The sequence below is a fragment of the Aedes aegypti genome, chromosome 3 (genome assembly GCF_002204515.2).
Source record: "Aedes aegypti strain LVP_AGWG chromosome 3, AaegL5.0 Primary Assembly, whole genome shotgun sequence".
In the NCBI taxonomy this organism is placed as follows: Eukaryota; Metazoa; Arthropoda; class Insecta; order Diptera; family Culicidae; genus Aedes; species Aedes aegypti.
The window spans coordinates 158,377,436-158,389,281 of NC_035109.1; positions in this window are offsets into that span (position 1 = coordinate 158,377,436).

Below are 11,846 nucleotides of genomic sequence, written 5' to 3' on the forward strand. Positions count from 1 at the left end.
TTTATTCAAATGGATTTGATATCGTTTTATATTTTTTGCTCACCAGATGTTTCGAAATCCACTCATTATTTGCAATTTCATTGTCCTTCATATTTCTATGCATATTTCTATATACACGGCGTGGCTGGTACAACAATATTATCACAAAAAAAAAATACATTGCCAAATCTTTCACTATTCGAAAATACGGATTTTTCACTATCATTTGACTTGTTATCCAAAACAATTGTACTGAGGCATCCCGAAAATTTTTACTCTAAGTTTTTCACTCCCGAAATAAGTTCCAGAAAACGTGAACTGTCAAAAATACACCGTGAACTGCCGTAACGTTTCCATAAACGTTCTCGAAACAAGTCATTCGAACTCAATCGTGACGGGTTGTACTTTTTCTGGGCTGGGACTTGGCTAGTTGACTTGAACCCGTATTCTGGAAAATATTCCGATCAACCGTCCTCCGTACTCTTCTTCCAAATCAACTAGCCAAGTCCACGCCCAGAAGAAGTACAACCCGCATCGATCGAGCTCAAATGCCGCCAGAATCCCCTACGAAGCACGACCGCAGTGACCACTTTGCTCGTAATTTTCATTCGAAGTACAACTGCAAGCACTGCTCGAGACGACATCATTCGATGATCCATCTAGAGTCGTCTGAAATGGATAAGCGCACCACCAGCGCTGAAACTGGACCTTCCAGTGTGATTACGACCAAGAACACATCGCCCTTGCTTTGCTGGATACAGGTTCCCAGCCCAACGTAATCAGCAAGTGACTTTGCCAGTTACTCCAACCTTCCTCACAAAGCTGCCAATATCCCAATAGCTGATGTCGATAGCACAATCACGGGGCTTTCTTAGCCGAGTGGTTAGAGTCTGTGGCTACAAAGCAAAGCCATGTTAAAGGTGTCTGGGTTTGAATCCCGGTCGGTCCAAGATCTTTTTGTAATGGAAATTTCCTTGTCTTCCCTGGGCATAGAGTATCATCGTACCTGCCACACGATATACGAATGCGAAAATGACAACTTAGGCAAAGAAAGCTCTCAGTTAATAACTGTGGAAGTGCCCATAAGAACACTAAGCTGAGAAGCAGGCTCTGTCGTTAATGCCAAGAAGAAGCACAATCACGAACGCAAAGCATGAAGTTCGAGCTGACATACGTTCTAGAGTGGTGGACTTCAACGAATTCATGGAGTCTCTGGTACTGCGCAAAGTCACCAGTGACACACCTGCAGCGTCGTTCTCCTACACCCGATGCATCATTCCCGAAAACTTCTCTCTCGCCAATTCCGATTTCAACACTTCTAGAAGAGTTGCCATGATTATCGGAGCTGCTCATTTTTTTCGTTCCTTCGGCATGAATGAAGAGCACGATCAATTAATAGGAGCATGGAAACTGTATGCTATTCGCAGGCTGAAGTGGCTGCATCTGAGATTATCGAATGATGCCAACGTGAGGACCCAATATCACGATTTTCTCAGGGAGTATGCCACTCTAGGCCACATGTATTCTGTCTAGGAAGCTGAGGATAAGAGTTTGAAAGCTTGTTATCTTCCACACCAACTCGTCATCATAGAATCGAGCACCACAGGTGAGAGAGGTGATCAACGGGTCTGCAAAGACCAGCTCTGGTTACTCGTTCAACGATTCCCTACTTGTCAGATCAGTAGTGCAAGACGAGCTTCTCAATCTTGGTCTTCATTTTCGAACATTCCCGATTGCTCTAGTGGCGGATATTCAGGGAATGTACCTCCAAGTTTTGACTAATCCAGCTGATCGTCCACTTCTACAGAAGGATGTTTCGTGTCCACAAGTGGTGCTCAAATTCGCTTCCAGTACTTGCTGGTCTTTCTCCCGATTTACTCGGGACGCAATCATCATTGAAAATCGATCCCGAAGATAGCATCAAAACCCTCGGAATAATATGGGAACCCGTGGCTGATGTCTTTCGACGTTTCCATCATCGTGGAAGATGGACCTCCGACCAAACGCACCATTCTCTCCGCCATCGCTCAGCTTTACGACCCTCTCAGCATAATATCAACCGTCGTCGTACAGTCGAAAATTATAATGCAGTTCCTCTGGTTGATAGCCTTGGATTGGGACGATACGAACCGGGACAATCGGCGAAGAACAGTGTGACGTAAAGGGACTAGTGATTGGAAGCTTGGTACGTGGAACTGTAAATCTCCCAACTTCATCTAGAGCACGCCAACGTGCTGAAAGATCGTGGATTCGGCATCGTAGCGTTGCAAGAAATGTGTTGGAAGGGATCAATGGTGCGAAAGTTTAGAGGTTACCATCTACCAAAGCTGCAGCAACACACGTGAGCTGGGAACAGCTTTCATAGTGATGGGTGATGCAAAGGCGCGTGATCGGGTGGCCGATCAATGAGAGTTGAGGCTCATAGGCCGGTTCTCCAACTTCAGCATAATAAGCATGCACAGCCCTCACTCCGGAAGCACTGATGATGATAAAAACGCGTTTTACGCGCAGCTCGAACGCGAGTGTGACAGCTGCCCAAGCCACGGCCTCAAATCGTCATAAGTGATCTAAACGCTCAGGTGGGCCAGGAGGAGGAATTCAGACCGACCATTTGGAAATTCAACGCCCATTGGCTGTCGAGCGAAAACGGCCTTCGCCCAATTGATATCGCCGCCTCCAAGAATATGGCCATTCGTAGCACTTATTTCCAGTACAGTTTTCCATACCGATACACCTGGAGATCATCAGACAGAATCACAAATCGGCCACGTTCTGATTGATGGACGACACTTCTCCGACATTATCGACGTCAGGACCTATCGTGGCGCTAACATCGACTCTGACCACTTTCTGGTAATGGTGAAACTGCGCCCAAAACTCCCCGTCGTTAACAACGTACGGTACCGAAGGCCGCCCCGATGTGACCTAGAGCGGCTTAAGCAACCGGATGTCGCAACCGCGTACGCGCAGCACCTCGAGGCTGCATCACTGGAAGAAGGTGAGCTGGACGAAGTCCCTCTTGAGGACTGTTGGAGAACAGTAAAAGCAGCTTTCAAAAATGCAGCTGAGTGCAGCGTTGGGTACGTGGGCCGGAGTCGATGAAATGATTGGTTCGGCGAGGAATGTATGCAGATTTCGGTGGAGAAGAGTGCAACGCGGGCGGTCATGCTGCAGCAAGTGACTCTACAGATTGTGGAACGTTATAGACGGAAACTGCAACAGCAGACCCGCCTCTTTCAGGAGATAAAACGCCGCCTGGAGGAGACGAAGTGCGAGGAAATGGAACAGCAGTACCAGTCTCAAGAAACAGGTCAGTTCCATCAGAAGCTCATCGCATCCCGCATTGGCTTCGTGCCGCGAGTCGAGATGTGCAGGGATAAAGATGGAAGCATCTTGACGGACGAGCGTAAGGTGATCGAAAGGTGGAAGCAGCACTTTGACGAACCCCTGAATGGCGCTGAGAGCACAGGCAATGAAGGACGGGACAACGGAGGAAATGCCTACGTCAGTACTGCGGTCGATGGAAGCCAACCAGCCCCCACTTTGAGGGAGGTCAGGATGCCATTCATCTGCTCAAGAACATGAGGTGAACTCATAAGGATGAGCCTTGAGAGGCTAGCCAATTATCTGCATCGGCTGATAGGCACAATCTGAGATACATAACAGCTATCGAAGGAGTAAGGGTATGCGAAATACCGAATGATTCCGTCAAATACGCTTCGAAACGAAATTCCGCGGAATTCCACGGAACTCGCACAGGCGAAATTTGTATTTTGCTATTTCGTTTCGTTTCGCCAAATTGTTAAAATATTTCCACGGAAAATTGAAAACAAACGGAATAAAACGGAATTTTGCGATATTCGAGTTTAATTTCGAACAAAAAATAGCAAAGCGTTCGTTTCTACTCCTAGCTACAGTCAAAAATGGGTCCGCATCATGGATCAAATCGACTCATATCATGGATCAGAACACTATAACAGCAAATTATCTGCGAGGCAAACGAATGGTGTGCTCAGTCTTCAAAAAATCGCACTCCAAGAGCTACTGAGATTTAAACGCACAGATCAAGATCGATTGCGAGTGCTCGTTATATTCTAATCTAGGTATGCACTGAATCATGCGTCTAGTATGAGATGATTGAATCCCAGGATTCAATCCTTGATTGATGAGTGTTATTAGAAAAAATCGAGTTAACCTTGAAAATTAGTGAAAATTGTCTTTGACAGCACACACGGAATGCTGTTGATATATTTGTCCTCAAAGATCTTCACACATTTTTATCTTTATTCACGTAGCTATAACTGCGGAAATTTCTATCGGTATTTGTACTAGTTTGGTGAAGAATTTTGTTTCTTTCGTGATCATCACACACACGTCAACTCACTTTAAATCGTTTTATTTCAGTGGATTCTGCTCCCTTTGTCTACCCGAAAATGCTCACGGAGATAAGTTTGTGGTGCAGGAGACAATCACACAAGCCTAGACCTATGAAGACTTTGCCTAAGACAAACATTACAAGGATTACATCCCCGCAAGCTTTCGCATATTTATAAATTTAGTTATGAACGTGATTATTGATTATAAATAAATAAAATGTGCGTGAAAATAATATTTTTAATCAACGGTTTGATCAAATTCCTTTACATCATATCTTGAAATCAAATGTTAAGACTTGATCCTTCTCATAGGAGATTATAGGGGAGGATTGTTTAGAACTTCATATGCACCATTTGATATTTATTTAGTTTTTCTACAAATACAAATCTTACTACGGGGAGAGGAGAGTTTGCGTCTGAATTATCCTGAATTATCAAAAAACTAGAACACACTACTAGCTTGTGCAACATTATTGCTATACTGGGGTAAATCTTTCGGGAAGTTGTTTTTTTTTGCATTTTTTGATTTAATTTCTGTTAATATATTTCTTTGAGTACGAAAATATACTATGTTCAACGCCAACCGCTCATTGACACATTAAAAATATGTACAGCACAATTGTGCTACTTTAGCCCCTTAAAATAGGGAAAAGTGACAGTCTAGTATTTCAAGTTATTTTAAGAAATGTTGATACGAATTCTCTGGCAAACATTCCGAATATCATTGGTTGATAAGAGGATATCGCTTCTGGACAGTTCGTTTACTTGGATACTTTTGGGTTTACCTTTTTCAACATCGGTTATCCACCAGAAGGAATCCTCCGGGATTATCTGTTCCTGTCACAATGGAAGCGAATCCGTGTTAATGAGAAGGAGGAAAAACCTACGGAGAATATTTTCTTTAGTTAAAAAACAAAACAAAAATGAAACAATTACCCCAGCAACACACAAGTTATAATTGTGTATTATCAACTGATATATGACCAAAATAAGTCATATATATGTTGATAATACACAATTATAACATGTGTGTAACTCGGGTATCGTTAACCACTAGAGTAAACTCATGCATTCTTTTTTACAACCGTTCTGATACTCTCGCTTTATATGAAAGTAAATGGCAATTGATTCGTAAGGATTTCATCCTAGGATTGAATTCCAGAACAAATCCCGCTCACTGAGATTGGAAAAAGCAGGATTCAAAACGATCCTAAAATTTGAGATGAATTCAAAGCATGCTTGTTTGAATCTCAGATTAGAAAGATGATCTTAGAAGACTGGGTGTGCTAGTGAAAGCATACACGGAGACGGAATTCAACTCAATTTTGGGTTGTTTCAACGCAATTCCGTAGTTGAGCCCAATAACTCAATTTTGGCTAAATTTCCAAGGTCCCCACTAGGTTGTTTGGCTTTAATTCCATTAGAAAAATATACTCAATTTTGGGTTGATTTAACGCAAAATTGAGTTTTTTCGACCCAAACATAAGAAAAGATGCATTTACCCAAATTTGGCTTATTGGGACAAAGTACCCCCATTGGGTAGATGCAGCTCTCTCTATTTTTGACAACATTCGTGTGGGAGAAAGAGAAAACCGAGAGATTTTGGGTTGAAACTATAATCGATATACTTAATTTTGGGTAAAGTAAACTCAAAAATTAGGTAAAAATATTTCTCCGTGTACGTTTTGGCGTTTCTTTAGGAATCGTCTTATCTTAGATTCATAACTGTGGTATGGGTTTCAATGCCCCACAAATATAAATCAACGCTTCTAGGCATATGTATGACATTTTATTTCCTACGAATGGAACAAATGTCTTTAAGGTGATTAAAAAACGAAGCCAAACTTCGAATTTTCAAGTGCACAAGACGAGAAAATCTGACAACAGTTCGCTTTGAAAATTAATCAAAATGCTTGCTTGCTGGTGATGACCAATGGGATAGATTTTCAACTACGGAGCGCTAATTGGTTCTCAAGTCTTGTGTTCTTGAAAATTTGAGGTGTGGCTTCGTTCTATAATCACCTTAAGCATGTTATTGTTGATTGCGATGCTGTATAGATTTATGGTTCGCTTAGGTTAAATGGGTTCTGCGTAATTGCTACTCTATTTGATGAGATATTCTCCGTTCAATCTAACTTTGATCCATATCTGTGTGCTAAACATAACTTTGGGATGACTGTAGTATTGACTGGTCCGCAGGATATGATAAACTGCACTGCCGTTGTAAAGTTTCCAAAAACGCCCATTTGCCCTAAATTCCTCGCGGCGAATAGCCCACGAAAGGAACAACTGCGTTTGATGAACTACCGCAATGTTATCTTCCATAAGAATGAAGAGAGCAAAACCACGGTTCCCTCCGGGGAACATCGCGTGTCCTTTTGAGCAAATCCGTTAATATATCGCAAACATTGTTTGTACACAATGATGTTCTGATGTTCTGGATTTACTCACACAGAAAAAAATCCGTTCTCGTATCCGTGAAAAGCAGGCAGGCGTGAACTCGTCAACAAGCAAAAATACACCGTGAACTAGATCATAGCGCAGTTGTTAATTACACCTATCGTTTGTCTGGTGAGTTGCACGCTTACTGTCAATGATGATGTCACGCTACACGATAAGTGTTCATCTGCAACAACCAGACAGCTCACCAATCCACCGCGAGGTGGATCGTGCTGAGTTGTTGAGTTGAAGGAGAGCGAAAGAAGGAAGGCACAAAAGTCTGTTTGACAGCTCTGCAGAAAGCGCGTGCGCACGGAAAGAGCGCCAGTTCGGCTCGATTTGCAATGATCGGTTGTTATTATTATTTTTTCGCTATTGGATATTCTATGGTTTGGTTGATCGATGTTAAAGTTTGTTTTAAAAGCAGCTCCACTTATTTTGAAACATATTGCCGTGTACAATAGTAGACAACACAACTAATTTAATTAAAATAATTTGAAATTATAATTAGTACATATACAAAAGGGGAAGAACGTTTAGGCTGGTTGTGCATTACGATAAAATCTCTTAACATAAGCAATGCTTGTTGTTGGTTCTTGTGGAAGGATCAACATGTTCGGCTTAACGAATCTTATTTTAAATATCGAATAACACCACATGCAATTGAACAAAAAGGATGTGATTACAATAGACTTTTGATATTTTCAATTCTGAACCACCGCAAAAAAAAAAAAAATATGGGGAATCAAAATTCTCCTGAGAGGGATGATGTGGGGGAGGCTCATTCTAATTAATATTGTCGTTCAATTATGGGGATAAATTAAAATTGTTATTGTTCTATACATACTTATTTATTATAATTACCTGTAAATATTGATACAGCACAATTCAAGTATTTAAATATCAAATAGCAAACATAGATATGGTCGGTGTTCAGACAGACTGAACCAAGTGTTTTTTTTTTTCAATCGAGTAAGAAAAATGTACCCCAAACATGTGAAACATCAAAATATTATAGATATTTACTGTAATAATGGAACTTATCTATTTGATGATACATTTGTATCAAAATAACATGGAAGATTTAAAATTGATGGAGTTCTTTACGTATCCTTAGAGCTCCAAAATTCATCTAGTCTGGTCTGTCTAAACACCGACCATATGATTCTCAAAAACTCATGAGAATGGTATTTTACTCTTTGAGCTGTTACTTAATTTGGATCCCAGACAACCAAAATGTACGCATAACGAAATTACCTGGAGGCTTTGTATGTGCATAATTTCACTTATAAGATGTCGCGAAAAGGCCTTCTACGGACAAAAGTGGAGGCGATATGCGTGCATATATTATGTGATGATTAATAACATACAATGCGAGTGTATATATTTTCTCCCGAACTAACCTGTTATCCTATGCGACTTAACTTATGATAACAAATGTTGATTTGACAGCTGCTACGGATTGATTCGACTTACTTTGTACGAGTGTACGGGACGAAACAAAATGTACAAACGAACTCAGAAAAAATGGTTTTATGCGAGGAAACACATCAATTTGACGAGTTTATCCACGGTGTTTTGCGGGTTTGATGTAATTAGTATGAATAAACGAGTTATAACGTGAACATTCATGCGATTTCTGGTTGTCTGGGATGTGTTTAAAAGATTTATAAATTTAATTTATTATTGATGTTACGAGCTATGTCTGTAGTTAAACTTAATGCTACACAAGAAATATATTTGAATCAAAGTATTTTTATATATAAATCATATGAAAAAAAATGTTCCAGAAAGTACTCTAGAATTCTTTGGGAGCGTCTCCCGGGATTCTTCCTTAAATCATTCATGAATCCTTCAAATCCTCTCTGGGATTGTTCTGCTGAAAATCTTGAGATTATTTCTGAATTTTTTTTCCAGATATCGCTTTGGGATTCATCCAAAAAAAACGTTACCATTCCGATATTACTTCTGAGATTCTTTCGGATATCCCATTGCGATTATTCTGGACATCTTTTTGGATTTTTTTGCAGAACTCTGTATGTGATTTTGCGTTTATCTCCTTAAGGATTACTTTTGAAATCCAGGAAATTAAATTCTTTGAAATTCTTGAAAATTGTTTTCGCAATACTATGGAAGATTTTACCATAAATCCTGATGCAATCCATTTGGATATTTAAAGAGGATTTTATCAAAAAATGTACGACTCTACTAGAAATTCTTCGAGAATTCCTCCGAAAATAACTCTAGATTTTTATCCGGAAATACTTCTTGTATTCTTATGAGAATGCCTCTGGTATTCTTCCAAAAATGACTTGAGATGCTTTCGGAAATCTTTCTGAAATTCTTCAAGAAATTCCACTGAGATTTTTACGCCAATATCTTTGAAATACTCCTGGGACTCGTACAAAAATCCTGTTGGAGTTTTTTTTCGGATATCTTTCTATTCTAAATTTTTCAATAAATTTTGCTGGGATTGTGCTGTAAAACCTGCTAAGATTCATCCAAAAATACGACTGTCATTCTTCCGGATATCATTCAAGAATTCCACCGGAAGTTTTCGTGAGATTCAACCGTAAATCGTTCTGGTATTTTTCAGAAATTCCATTGAGATTCTTAAAAATATCCTTCTGAAAAATTTTCTGAGAATTGTTTTGGGATTATAGAAGGATTTCCAGAAGAATTCCAAGGCGATTCACAGAAACATAACTTCTGTATGAAGGATTATCGTTAATAACTGAAATAATCCCATGAGAATTCTAAATCCAAATTACAGTGATATTCAAAAGAATCCCAGAAGTTATTTCGCCAGAATCCCTGAAAGATTTAAAGGATATTCACAGACATCCAGAAGATTTCATGAATATTTTCCAGAATAATTCCGATGTCCAGATGAACTGCAGAAAGATTCATGGAATAATTTCAAACGGGATTTTCGGAATCATTTGAAAGTAACTTTTAGAAGATCCTCAGAAAAAAGAAATCAGTAATCAAAGTAATCGAAAACATCTCATTATTTCAAGCAATGCTCGTTGGTTCATGTCGAAGGATCAACATGTTCGGCTTAACGAATCTTATTTTAAATATTGAATGACACCACATACAATTAAACTAGTATGTGATTACAATTCTGAATCACCGCAAAAAAAAATATTTAGAATCATAATCCTTCTGAGAGGGATGATGTGGTGGATGCACATTCTAATTAAAATTGTCGTTCAATTATAGCGATAAATTAAAATTGTTATTGTTCCATAAATACTTGTTTATTATAATTACTTCCCTGGGCTTGGAATTATATTTTCCAGGGAGCGATGAATTTTGATAATTGATCGCTGTTGTCAGTAGTTTTGATTAGATGTTGGGTAAATTTCAAAGCAATGGCAACCTTTTTATTACAAAATTTAGATTTTATCTTCTGACCTAAAGATTCTGGTTAAACTACTGTACTATGCAGTTGGGCTGCACTGCGCTATCACTCATCAAAATTGCTTTCACTTCGGGAAAATATAATTCTAAACTGGCGAGAAGATTACATACTGAGGGTGGGTTAGGAGCACAATTAGACCCTAGAATGTGCAATGTGGGGTAGTAATTGGGAATGCCATTGACGGTTTGTAATCTTCTACGAGGTTTTCGAAAACCAACAGGGCGCGTGCACCGGGTTGCGGATAGGAGCAAAGGGAGATCAATAGCATCTACTTAAAATAATAGAGCAAAAAGCCGTTCCATGATTAGGTAATGTTTAGCGATCTTCTATGGTGTTCTAGTACTATAAAATTCTTCACTCACTGGGAATTCTGGCCTTGATAATATCAATAGTGATAAAAACATAAAATAATACCTAATACTTAATAAGTACAATGTAGCTTCAATATAGTAATAAATGAAATAAAATCAATTTTCTATACTTTGCAAGGTTTTGAAGACAATAAATGAGTGAAAGAACTACCTATTAGAAAAGCCACATCAGCTAAGGCTATACATATACAAATGTTGGTCATAGGGTCATGGCGAGCATTCGGTATGTATGTCTATGAATGATTCTTATCTAATAGGGGCACTAGAAGACCACGCGGACAATTTCGAAACAAATTATGTTTATACATCGGTCTTACGATCCGAAAGGCTCAGCTATGCTGCAAAGTCATTTTGTAAGCTATTCATTATTACTGCTTAATTGTTTATAATTCTAACAAAACTACATAATTAACTCATTACTAATCACTGTTCCTATATTCTCTTTTTCTCTCCTTCTTGTCTGTTGCATGATTATGAGCATCACTAATATAATGCATGAGCATGCACAATAAGAATAATTTCAGGATTGAAAGCAGTACATGGATACCTGGATAGAATAGCTTCGAAAAAGATGCTCAACATAGAATATTTCTGGTCAGGGAAGTATCATCATCAAGGGTATGTAAAATTTTTCCATTAACTCATAGATCACTCAAACAAATGAACTAATAATATCAAATATTTTTATATAAATCAGCATCGTCAATCAGTGCAAAAACAGATAAAGTTTGTAAAGTTATCACCATCGATTGAATTGCGCTCTTTATAGTAATGTGCAATCAGTATCAAAATCTCCTAAAGCGTCGCATCGTGCCATCAGCAGCCCTTAGCATCACTCTCATATTGTTACTATTTTGTTGTTTATAAAATTTCTAGAAAGCGATCAGCATATTCTTTCTTACTTGTACAATGGCCGATCTATTTGGAATTTTAATAAGTCAAATCAAACTTCAAAACTCAAATTAAATTGCTTTCAGCACATTTACATTTTGCAGCATTAATCGCATTACTGTGTCAAGTCTTCTCCAATTCCCTATACCCTACCCCAACCCTTCTTATCCTTTCCGATGGTGTTCAAGTGGTCCGCATAGACTATTACGGCCATTACCTATCCCTTCCCCCGGCTTTGGACTGACTTGCGCTCTCATTGCCCCACCAAACGCTGCAAAATGAAAATGAAAATGAAAATGAAATAAATACTTGTTTATTATAATTACTTGTAAATATTGATACAGCATATAAAAAGACATTGGT